Source organism: Capricornis sumatraensis, chromosome 20 (assembly GCF_032405125.1).
Source record: "Capricornis sumatraensis isolate serow.1 chromosome 20, serow.2, whole genome shotgun sequence".
Taxonomy (NCBI): Eukaryota; Metazoa; Chordata; class Mammalia; order Artiodactyla; family Bovidae; genus Capricornis; species Capricornis sumatraensis.
The window spans coordinates 55,008,401-55,020,610 of record NC_091088.1 but is presented as its reverse complement, the minus strand read 5'-3'; the positions used below and the strand labels follow the sequence as shown (position 1 = coordinate 55,020,610).

At 56.4% G+C, this 12,210-nt stretch overlaps 1 protein-coding gene across 1 annotated transcript in view; it reads left to right on the top strand.

Annotated features, from left to right (window-relative positions):
- Positions 1 to 3,023: 3,023 nt before the first annotated feature.
- AKT2 (AKT serine/threonine kinase 2) overlaps positions 3,024 to 12,210 on the top strand; it is a 47,390-nt gene continuing 38,203 nt past the window's right edge. Inside the window, exon 1 of the mRNA XM_068991726.1 lies at positions 3,024 to 3,151. The gene's annotated coding sequence lies outside the window, so the exon portion shown is untranslated. The remainder of the gene's footprint in view (positions 3,152 to 12,210) is intronic.

Below are 12,210 nucleotides of genomic sequence, written 5' to 3'. Positions count from 1 at the left end.
GTGGTAAAGAACCAGCCTACCAGTGCAAGAGACGCAAGAGACTTGGGTTTGACCCCTGGGTTGGGAAGATCTGGAGGAGGGCATGGCCATCTACTCTAGTATTCTTGCCTGAAGAATCTCAAGGAGAGAGAAGCCTGGCAGGGTATAGCCCATGGGGTCCCAAAGAGTTGGATGCCGCTGACCAGACACACACACACCCCCGTGATTACTAGTGTCCCAAAGAGCTGAATGCAGCTGACCAGACAGTCAGACACACACACACACACACACACACACACAGACACACACACACACCCCTTGGAGAATCCCAAGAACAGAGGAGTCTGGTGGGCTACAGCCCATGGGGTCCCAAAGAGTTGCACACAGCTAACCAGACACACACACACCCTTGACTACTAGTGCCCCAACAAGTTCCGACACAAGCAAATGGGAGCTTGCAGGGAGGTCTCTGTGCACTGTGATCCCCCCTGTGTCCCAGGAGGGACGGGATTCAGGTTAATCCAGGAAGACTTAGAGGTAGGGGAATGGGCTATGTGCTGTTCATCATGGAGAGGAGTAAAGAGGGTAGGCCACAGCAGCCTTGAGCCTAGAGTAGAGCAGAGAGCTACTTAAAAAAAATTTTTTTTAATAGCTATTTCTTTTAAAAAATATTTATGTATTTATTTAGCCCTGTTGGGTCTTCCTTGTGGCATGTGGGATCTTGGACCTTCCCTTCCGACACTCAGGCTCTTCATTTTGGCCTGTGGGCTTCGTTCTAGTTGTGGCACACGAGCTTAGTTGTTTCATGGCAGGTGGAATCTTAGTTCCCAGACCAGAGACTGAACCTGAGTCCCCTGCATTGGAAAGCGGATTCTTAACCACTTCCTGTCCAGGGAAATCCCAGGACTACTTCTTGAAACAAATACTCCTCAAGAGCCCCTTCTGTGCCAGGCCCTTTGCTGGGCAGCGTTAGGTACACAGTGATGACTGAGTTAGTCCTAGACTTCTCCCTCCTGGGGCCTTCTGGGCAGTGGAGGAGACAGATCTGTTACCACACAGTGAGAGACTAAAATGGTCAGGGCCGTGGTGGGGGACACGTTGGTCAGGGTGTGATGGGGAAGGCCAGGGATGAGGGGGAGCACAGAGCAGCAAGTTCCAAGCTGGAGACCCATTAGCAAGGGCTGGTTCCAGCATTCGGTTTACCTCTGGGGAAGCTGGGGCTTCCCAGAAGGCGTGGAGACAAAGAATCCACCTGCCAATGCAGGAGGCCCAGAAGACACAGGTTCCATTCCTGGAGTAGGGAAGGGCAATCCACTCCAGTATTCTTGCCTAGGAAATCCCATGGACAGAGGAGCCTGGTGAGCTACAGTCCATGGGGTCACAAAGAGTCAGACACAACTGAACACACACACAGGGTCACAAAGAGACACGACTGAATACACACACACACACACACACACTCTTGAGCAGACTTAGGTAGAATCCTTGAAACACTCTTGCAGACTTAGGTAGACCCAGGATTTTTCAACTCCCAGCCAGACTTGTAGAAGTATGCACTAACTAATGCATACTTGTGAAGCTATGTGGCATTCAGTTCAGTTCAGTTCAGTTGCTCAGTCGTGTCCGACTCTTTGCGACCCCATGAATCACAGCACGCCAGGCCTCCCTGTCCATCACCAACTCCCGGAGTTCACTCAAGACTCACATCCATCGAGTCGGTGATACCATCCAGCCATCTCATCCTCTGTCATCCCCTTTTCCTCCTGCCCCCAGTCCCTCCCAGCATCAGAGTCTTTTCCAGTGAGTCAACTCTTTGCATGAGGTGGCCAAAGTACTGGAGCTTCAGCTCTAGCATCATTCCCTCCAAAGAACACCCAGGGCTGATCTCCTTCAGAATGGACTGGTTGGATCTCCTTGCAGTCCAAGGGACTCTCAAGAGTCTTCTCCAACACCGCAGTGGAAAAGCATCAATTCTTCGGCGCTCTGCCTTCTTCACAGTCCAACTCACATCCATACATGACCACAGGAAAAACCATAGCCTTGACTAGAGGGACCTTAGTCGGCAAAGTAATGTCTCTGCTTTTGAATATACTATCTAGTTTGGTCATAACTTTTCTGGAACCCAAATTCAGAAGGTAGGAAGCCCCACCCAGCCTATGAGAGAGCAGGGACCGGGGTGCCAGATGTGTCACGGCTGTCTACTACTCTAGTTAATAAAGGGGCCAGGATCTGTGCAGTTTTATTTTTACAGGGCGATTTCCTTTGGAGGCCCAAGTTACCCCGTAAAAAAGTTACATTCCCATATTTCATTGGATGTGTATGATTGGCAGACAGGAATAATATTTTGGAGTCATAGCATGTATTAACTTATATAAACCATTCTGTTTACGTAAAACAGTCCAGTAGCCCAGTGACGCAACTATGATTGTTTCCATTTTGCATCTGTGGCTACTGAGGCACAGAAAACGGTCAAGCCTTCTGCCCACAGCCACCAGCAAGGAAATGCAAAGCTGGGCTTGTGCGGCTTCAGAGCCTGTGCTCAACCACGAGGAGAGGTACTGAACAGGAAACCCTGCCTAACGTCCGCTCCCGGGCTCTTTAAGAGCTTAGGAACCTGGACTACAGACGAGGAAGGAGTAAAGCCAGATCAAAGCGTATGTAAATAAGGACCAGGGGATGCCGGGCAATATCACAGCGGCCTGCCAGCCTCTAGGGACAGCAGTCGTCAGAGGCCTACTGAGCCTGCGCAATTCTTTTTTTCTTTTTCCCCTCTGGCGCCTGCGCGAGGCACATCCCAGGCCCACGCCGGCTCAAGCTTGCCGACTGTACGCAGGCGCCCTTCTCTTGAGCCGCCACCTCCGCCACCTTGCGCTTGCGCCCTAGCGCTCCTTGGGGGTCCCTCGCTCCCTGCCTTACGTCAGTTCCTGTTTGTGGCGGGAGAAGGCGGTATTTCCGTCCAGAGGGTGGGAGGGGGCGGTAAGCGGGGGCTGGGGGGAGGGGGCGGGGGGGCCGCGCCGCGCGAGCCGTTGGGCCTGGCTCCGCGAAGGCGTTGCCACCGCTGCTGCCGCCGCCGCCGCCGCCTCCAGGAAACGTAAGGAGCGGGATCAAGCGCAGCGTGGCGATGGGCAGGAGGAGAACCCCGCCTGCGAGGCTGGGCGGCCGGCGGTGACAGGTGAGTGCGCCAGCGCGTGTCCCCGAGCGCGCCCCCCCCTCCGCGATGGTCGCGTCCGGACCCCCCACCACCCCCCGCAAAGCCGCCCTGGGCCGTACCACCGGCGTCCGCCGGGCGGGGACCGTGGTCCTTGAGCCCCCCCTTTCCGGGACGGAGTGGGGGTGGCCGCGCGGGGGCGGTGGAACTGGCCCCGCGGGGGCGGGGGCGGCGGGTTGTACCACTGAGGCGGCAGGGGGCGCACATCAAAGACCGGGGACCGACCGTCTGGAGGGCTGGGGGCCGCAGACCCCCGGCGTGTGCGGGCTGGGCGTTGAGCTAGTGGGCCGGGAGGGACGGCGCGCTGGGCGAGCGGGTGCGGAGCCTTGGAGGGGGCGCGCCTCACCCGGTAGAGGGGGCTGTACCTATTCGGGGCTGTGGGAAGGGTTCCTAGAGCGTGTTTGGAGAGGTGGGGGCTTTGGGGAGGGGGGCTGTACCAAGTGTGGCCGGGGTAGCGCCCTGTGGGTTGTACCACTGAGGTCCTGGAGCGGGGTGGGGGGGGCATCCTTAGAAGTAGAGCCGCGCCGTATCAGAGGAGGAGAGCTGGGATGTTTGTGATCTTGAGGGACCGCGCGGGGCGGGGAGCCGGGCCCGAGGGGTGTTTTAGGGGAGCACTGTGGGAGCCCGGTAATGCCTAGCGATGAGGAAGGGGTTCTGCCTTCTGTGTTTGGTGGGTGGAGCTTGGGGTTTACACTGAGTTGGAGGGGGCATCACTTTTATTGAACTTCTTGTTGACTTTCGGGGGAACTGGATGGTCAGTGGGGCTGCTCTCTACCCTAGAACCTTTGCATATTATTAAACTATATTTTAAGGTTTGCTGGACACCTGTGGCAGATTCTTGCCGTGGTTTTAGCTGGGGTGTGGGGTGGTGGTGGGGAGACGTCTTAGACGGCACTTGTTTTCTGAGCTTTCGGCTCCATATTAGGGAGGGGAGGGGTTATGAAGTTTGGATTTGAGGACCTGTGCCCCCGGACCTGCTTAAGACTTGGAAGGAAGGAGTGTTTTGAGGGCCACCTCTCCCCGAAGACAGGGTGGCTGGGGGCGTCTTTATCCTTGGGATTCGGAGCACCTTTTTCCTTGCATTTGGAAGCCACTTGGGCTCAGCAAGAGTTCTAGGCGTCATTAGGCCCTCCATGTCTGCCTTTGAACCTTGTTTACTCTCCTCAGAGAAAACATCCATCAGGACCTCTGGGCTGATAGTGGTTGGTGGTGGGTGCTGGTGTCCACCCCCTCCATCCTGGCCAGAAGGCCAGACACATGGTTGTGTCTTCTTGGTTAGCAGTCCTGCCGCCCATCATGTTTACGCTCTCCACCAGGCGATTAACAGTTGGCTTCACCATTAGCGGCAGCGAGGCTGAGCGCTGTTTTCCCAGCTGCTCCTCTCTCCATAGGCCAAGGGGACTCGGGCGGGGATGCCCCGGCCCACACGGACCCAGGGAGGAAGGCTGCTCTGAAGGACTGGGGGCAGCTACCCCACGAATCTGGTTTCTCACTGTGATTGCTGGGTGGGAGCTTGGAGCAGCCCGCCCCAGTCATGAGGCCACTGCCCCTGCTCCTCAGGCCAGCCTTGTGACCTTGGCTTGCTCTGTAACCTTTGCCCTAGGTCTGGAGTTCCCGGAGGGCTGGCCGTAATCCCTCATTGACCCAGCTAATGTGAGCTGGTGATGTGGTGGAAGCGGGCAGACAGTTGCTCTTGTCCACACCGTCAGCCTCCAAGCTGACTGGCTTCCATGGGTTGTGGTTGCTGGAGAGAATGGTCCCTGAGCTTCTGTGAGGCCATGGTGACTGCTATGTAGAATTTCTCTGCACTGGGGGTTTCTTCCTTTGATCTGCTTATGTTTAGGGGGTTTGCCTGATAGGATTAACAGCAGTAGTCAAAACAATAATCGTGAGGTCAGTGCTTGTTGAGTGCATTCTGTGTGCCACACGCTGTTTAGAATGTGTCTCAAGGGTTAACTTGCAGGATACTCACATCCTAGAACTTTGTGTTCTGTTGTCATGATCTCCATTTTAGAAGGGGAAACTGAGGCACAGAGTAGCAAATCAGTTCCAGAGTTCATGAATTTTATTGAACTCTCAACCTGTCAGGCACATGACAGGCTGCTTACACACATGAACTCATTCAAACCTCCAAACACACCCATGGGGTAGATACAGTTCTTCCCGTTTTATACACTCCTATGAGCTAAGTAGCAGCGTGATACCCATTTTACAGGTGAGGAAACTGAGACCCTTGCTACAAAGTAAAATGATTTGCTCGACATCTCAAAGGTGGAAGTGGTAGAGCTGGGAAGTGCACCCCGGGCCTGGTTTGGCCTCAGAGTGAACCTCTTGCCTGCGTGTAACTGGAACAGTGGTTTTGTTGAACCCAGGGGTGGATGTGGTGTTTCTGTCCATTTTTCAGAGTCAGAAAATTGGGGCTCGGAGGAGGAATTGCTTTCTCCCAGGTCTGTCAGACGCTTGGGGGCCAGACTGGGGTTTGAACGAATTCTTTGGTCACTAGGTCCCCAAGCTTGTGGCGGGGTGGGGTGGTGGGTGGGAAGGGAGGTGGGGCTCAGTCACCTCAGGCTTCCAGCCAGCTGCACCCTTGGGTGTTTTCTTCCCTTCAGCCTTGGGGCCTAGGGCTGCCTCGAGCACCTCTGCCAGCAGCCAGCCCAGCAATTTTGGGGCTTGCAGATAAAACTTGGTTCCTCCTATGAGTTGAGCCAGGGCATCTTCTAACTGGGGGCAGACTCTCTGCTGGGAGCTGGGAGGGAACAAGCAGGAGAGACACAAGACAGTTACCAGGGCACCCATGTGTGAGGTCCCTGCACAAGGATGGCGTGGTGGGCTCACGTGCACGTTCTAATGCTTTCACGTTCTGGTTGTGTGACCTTGGGCCACAGTGTTCACTTCCATGCAATGGGCTTAGAGCAGCATCCACCTCAGGCTTTTGTGAAGACCACATCAATTAATCCAAGAGAAGCTTCTTGAACCGTGCCTGGCACTGCATAAATGCTCTGGTGGCAGTCTGAGGCCATCTGTCCTTCCCCACCTCGCCACCCTCAACCCTTTCAGGCATTGTCCTGGAATTCAGTCCCCCGGCCTGGCCTAGCCAGAATCTGGAAGTCTGGTGTCCTGGTTTGTAATCTCTGTGAAGAGCTGCATTGAAGTGCTTCAGAGAACCGGGTTCAAGTCCAGCCCTACCCCTTGGTGCCTGTATGACTGGGAGCAAGTCCTCCGTCTTCCTGAGCTCATTTCATCGCTTGTGTCATGGGATGAGTCCCTCCTCATAGGTTGCTGTGAAGGTTAAACAGGTTAATTTGTGGAAGGCACTTGTAACCGTGCAGGCATAGCAGTGAGCTTGCAGCAAACGTTTCCTGTTACCAGTACTTAAGAATAGTGCTGGACACACAGTGAACCCTCAGGAGATCTCAACAGTTGTAATTCTTATTTTTTCTGCTAGGATTTTGCAGGTCCTTCCCAGGTTAAAGGGCCCTATCAGGTAACCCCAGGAGGAGGGCAGGGCTGAAATTAGCATCTCCATTTTCCAGATGAGGAGACTGAGGTTCTGGAGGATTAAGGGGTAGGGGACATTCTGTGAGACTGGCACATGCATCCCCCAGGCCCCTCTTCTCTTCCACCGTTGCTGCCCAGAGCTCCACCGAGGCCGAAATTCTAGCTCCTCTCCAGATGTCAGGTTCTGCGGAAACCCTTTTGCTGTATGTGCTTTCATTGACTCTCCACCGCCATAGCTCCCAGGAGTGCTGGTAACCACCTCAACCCAGGTGAGAACAGTCCTTTTGAAGGCCGAGAGGCACAAAGGCAGTCTCCAACCCAGAGGGCAGCAGAAGTGCCTGTGGGAGTCAGGGGCCAGGCTGCCTTGTGGGCTGGGGCGGGAAGCATGACAGTGATCCTGAAGGCATTCCTGAGTGAAACGAGAGGTTTTTGTTGATCCACCAGCATTTATCGAACACCTGTTCTGTGCCCGGCATTTCTTCAGGTACCAGGGATACAGAGGGGCTCTTGATGAAGGCTCTGCCTCTGTAGAGTTAAGGGAGGTAAACCCTGAACTTGATGCATGAACAAGGGGCAGATTGAGGGGAGGGGCTCGGCAATTAAAATCAGGTGTGACGGGCTGCCAGGAAGGCCTCTGAGTGGATCCCAGATGGGCAAGGTGACCTGAGGAGAAGGAACAGCCTGGGGGTGTGAGGAACCACAGCGCAGAAGTTGCAGGAAGGACAGGGCTTGGTGAGGCACAGGTAAGCTGCACAGAGGCCTGGGCGGAGTGCAGGGGGGTGGCTAGGCCAGGGGCTGAGGGCAGGCAGGGTCACTCGGAGCCTCAGGAGGCCGTCTTGAAGAGTGGCTTGGGCAGACTTAGGGTGTTAGAAGATGCCTTTTGCCATCTGAGAGGTTCTCAGGCTTCTCCCTGGGGCGGGGATAGACTTTGGAGCCCGTCAGGCTTCCCACTTCCCCCTTGAGTAGAATCTCTGATAGAGAAACAGCAAAGACCTTGATGGTCTCTGCCTCCTTTGTGGTTTTCACACCGTGTTCCCCAGGGCCCATGGCTGTTCCCTTTAAGGGACACATGGGGGAGGCTCAATAGGCTGATCTTCTGCTCACCCCTCCCCAGCCCAGCAGCTGGGCTAATCTCAAACAACAGCACAGAACAGCAGTAATGCCTGATAAACACTATACCTGCGGGTTCTGCCTTCCACTCCCCGCTTATGTGCCTGAGGGCCTGCGGCATTCCTGGCGCTGCTCTAGAACTTGGATGGCGGGGCCTGCCTTCTAGTGGAGGCAGGTTCCCAGCAAGCAAGCCAGTGATAGGAATCAGGTTGTGATTAATGTTTCAAATTGATCAGCTTCCCCAGAGCTCTCAGTGGAATGAATGGAGCTCAGGGGAAAGAGGGCGTGGGGACCTAATGTTTTAGCTGGAATGACCTGAGAAGGCCTCCCAGGGGAGGTGTCGCAGTGAAGAGCCCATGGGAGGACGTGCATGAGTGAAGGTCTCTCAGACCGAGGAGGGGTTGGCTCTGGTCCCCACCTCCCTTGGACTTCCTTGGTGGCTCAGACGGCAAAGTGTCTGCCTACAATGCAGGAGACCCAGGTTCAGTCCCTGGGTCTGAAGATCTCCTGGAGAAGGAAGTGGCAACCCACTCCAGTATTCTTGCCTGAAAAATCCCATGGACGGAGGAGCCTGGTAGGCTATAGTCTGTGGAGTCGCAAAGAGTCAGACACGACTGAGTGACTTTACTTTCCCACCTCTCCTACTGGAGAGCCCCAGTAACCCATGCTGGTTCCCCCAACACTGACAGGCTTTGTATTTGGGCAGAGTGGCTCCCAAGGCCCTCCTCCCCAGCCCAGGAAGGTGCTTGATAACCAGGGGTGAGGGCGACCTCTAACCCCACACCTGAGCCTGGAATTTAAGGGTTAGTGTGGTAAGCAGGAGCCTGGCTCTTGATTTTCCCAGGCTCTGTCTGGAGTCTTCCTGAAAGGAGCAGAGCCCCTCAGAGCAGACATCCTTGGGCCTCCGGTTCCTTGGGAAAGGGGGATTGGAAGGGAGCGTCTTTGGCAGTTGATATCCAAGTCTCCAGGGATTCCAGGGACACCCACCCCTCCCTAGGCCTCTCTTCAACTTCCCAAGAGCTTTCAGTGGAAGACTGTCAGCCACCAGGCCTCTGGGCTGCACAGTGGGGTGGTTCCGTGGCAGGCTCCTCTGGACAACCAGCCAAGCAGCAAGAGGCCCAGCTTGGGGAGATGGCCCTGGGAGCAGGACCAGGAGGGAGGGAGTGAGGGAGCTGGGGTGGGAGCTCAGCCTGGCCCCGAGCTCGGCACCCCCCGGCGCCTGCCCACATCGAGGCCTGGCTGCCCTGGGTGCGGGAATGGGGGACAGTGAGCCAGGCTGGCCAAGGGGAGCCTGCATGTCACAGGTTCCCGCAGGAAGTTCCGCAGGCCCAGATGTCCTGCCCAGGAAGCGCCTCCGCAGATGTTGTTTCTAAGGGTGAGGCCAGAAATCCAAGGCTGCCTTGCTTTGCCACCTTGTGGGCCCTTTTCCGAACAGGCTGGGGTGCCTGCCACTCCCTTGCCTCCCTTCCACCCCCACCCCCGGCCTTTCCAGCCCAGTCTCAGGGTGTTCATCATCTGTGGGTTATTGTGTAGGAGTTCGGACTGGGGGCAGCCAACCTGGGTGTGAACCCTGCTGCTGGCTCCTCTCTCGGTTGCCTTGTAGCCCTGGGGCCTCATTTCATCTCTCTGAAAGCGGGCTGTTCCTGCCGAGAGGCCCTGGAGAGGCCCATGGAGCTAGCGTGTCCAGAGAATGTGCTCGGCAGATCTAAGCTGCTGTTGCTGGAGATTGTCAGGCTGAGTACCTGTGAGTGGAGAAGGGGCTCTGGATGCAGCCAGCCTGGGCCTGGGGGTTGGCGGGGAAGGGGTGGCAGGCCAGTCACCGGACAGGACTATTCACCACGCCCGTCACCCAGCAGTGGCTCTGAGCACTCTGCACGTGCTCCCTCAGACACAGCAGCCTGTGAGGCGGGCAGCAGCTCCCCCATCTTGTGGGTGGGAAATTGAAGTGCACGGTGCTGCATAGGAGGCCGTGTGGTTGTTGAGAACTGGCAGAGCGGGCTCTCTCTGCCAGGCACTGCTCCCCAGCAGAGCCTGGGAGCTTGAGGTGGCTCTTCTCCCCAGACGAAGGCTTGGAAGGGCTTTACCCAAAGTTAAAAGTTTTAGTAGGTGACAGATGTGAAATCTGAACCCAGCTCTATCTGGGGTCAAGTCCGCCTTTTTAAGACTGGCTCTTCTGCTTGTGACCAATGCCATGGCCACTGTTTCTGGGATTGTTCCTGTTGGTCTAAAGATCTTTGCTTTCTCTCCTTCTAGACAGAGCTGACACAAAGCAAGCCTGAGTTGTCCTGGAAATGACTGAGTTAGATCCATGCGATGTCTGCTTGGGAGACGGCATGCGGCTTCCTGTCTCTATCCGCTAAGGCCCATGGAGCCTTGACCTTGGCCAGCCCCATCCTCCCCCTGACAGAGGCCAGGGGGAAGGGGTGAGGGGTCCCCTACCCCCGCCTTGGAGTGTGATTGCTGAGTGGCTGTGGAGCCAGCCCGTGGCTGTGTCTGGTTGGTTGTGTGCCCCTTCTCTCTCTGGGTGTCTCGCTTTGTGGCCTGTGCAGCTCTGGCCACCAGGGAGCAGCGCCTGGTCTAGAGGCGGACACAGAGAGGGAGTGCGCCCTGTGAGCGCCCCAGGGGAGGGGGCAGAGACCCGGCTGGAAGGGCTGGGAAGGGCCTGGCGGGAAGGGCCTTGGGGCGACCTCCTGAGGCGAGGCATCCAGGCCGGCAGGGTAGAGTGTGGGAAAGGCCCTGAGGTGGGAGAGCCGTGATGTGGTGACCCTGAGAGGAGGCCACGGTGCTGGAGCTGCGGGAGGAGGAGAGGAGGGTGGCAGACCCGGGTCATTTGGGCAGGCCTGGGGTTCCCTAGTCCAAAGACCTAGTGGGGGGGTGTGCCGGTACAGGGTGCTGAGCTCAGGTTTTGGGGTGGTGTCTGCAGGTTGTCTGCTTTTTTCAGCTGTGTGTTTTCATTTAGCTGGTACTTTTGAAAAGTTAATATAGGCATGTCATGAATCATCTGGGTGAGTCCTTTTAACCTGCTAGTAATAGTATTAACATAGCTGCCACTTCCACCATAGCTCTGGCTAACTGAGGCTCAGGCTGGCCTTGGCTTAGAAGAGTTCGCCGTGGTGTAACTGCTGCTTGTCTTCCAGAGCACTGGCCTCACTGTCAACTGTGCTTGCAGCAAGTCTCATGGGGTCCCCACGACAACCCTGGGTTGTCAAAAAAGGCATCTTTTGAAATAACAAAATAAATGCTAGGTCAGGTTGGTGTCAGGATCCAGTTTTGTAGACAAGAATGCTGACGTTCGGAGAAGCGTCCCTTGCAGCCTGGAAGTGGTGGTCGGGATTTGAATCGAACAGGATCAGGTGTGGGTGTGGGTCTCACCCTGGGGTGAGTGGGTCAGGGTCAGGGCCGGGGAGGGATGGTGTAGCGTGGAGTGGCTCCTCGGCAGGCCGGGATGATCGAGCCCCGGGCTGCTGAGCACCCATGGTGCTCACCCCGACCCGCACCCCTGCCTTCAGGCTCCCGGTGCTGCACCTCCACTGTGCTGGCCACTGGCCACGAGGGGCTATTTAAATTTTAAGTAATTACAATTAAAGGGAGAATTTAGTTCTTCAGTTGAGCTAGCCCTAGTAGCCATGCTTGTATCATTACAGAAAATTCTCTTGTCTGCATCTGTCTGCCGTTACAGTCTTGGGCACACGGTTTATTCTCGCTGGATCTGTTTCTTCTTCTTCAGAATGGGTAGTCAGAGCATCTACCTCGCTGGGTCACAGGCAGGATTGTCACACGCATCCAGGCCTGGTCTGCTGTGAGCACTCAGCACCTGTGCCCACTGGCCCTGCTCAGGACCCTGTGTCTTTGCTCCAAGGTGCCCTTAGGGATAGGGTGGGGACTCACACCACCAGCACCCCCCTAAGCTCGTGGCTGGGGCGGCAGGTGGATGATGGCGATGTGGAGCAATGTCTGTGAGGGAGGAGCCCCTCAGCCAGACTCTAGGGGCTGTGTGCACACGTGCAGACGTGCTTGTGTGTGTCAGGGGCGGCCCAGTTCTGCAGGGCATCCAGGGCGGTAAGGGAGGGCTGGCTGGGGTCGGTGGGGCTTGGTTTCTTGGGAGCGAGGGAAGAGGGAGGTGCAGAGGCTCGGGCTGGGGTGCTGTGAGCCCATCCGTCAGCCGTGGCCTCCTGTGCAGCCTCCTGTCCTCAGTTCCCCATCTGTGAGGTGTGGATCCTTTGGTCCCCAAGGGAAGCAGGCGGCGGGAGAGTCAGGCCAGTGCGCAGTGCTTCTCCTGGGGACGGCTCCGGCCTCGCAGGGGCCGGGGCTCCATACACTGCCCCCTCTTCATGCTGGCACTTCCCATCCCTCCCCAGGAAATAGCCACAGCCCACTGTGGGGTCTTTTTTTGTTTCTTTTTTTGGCCATGCCAC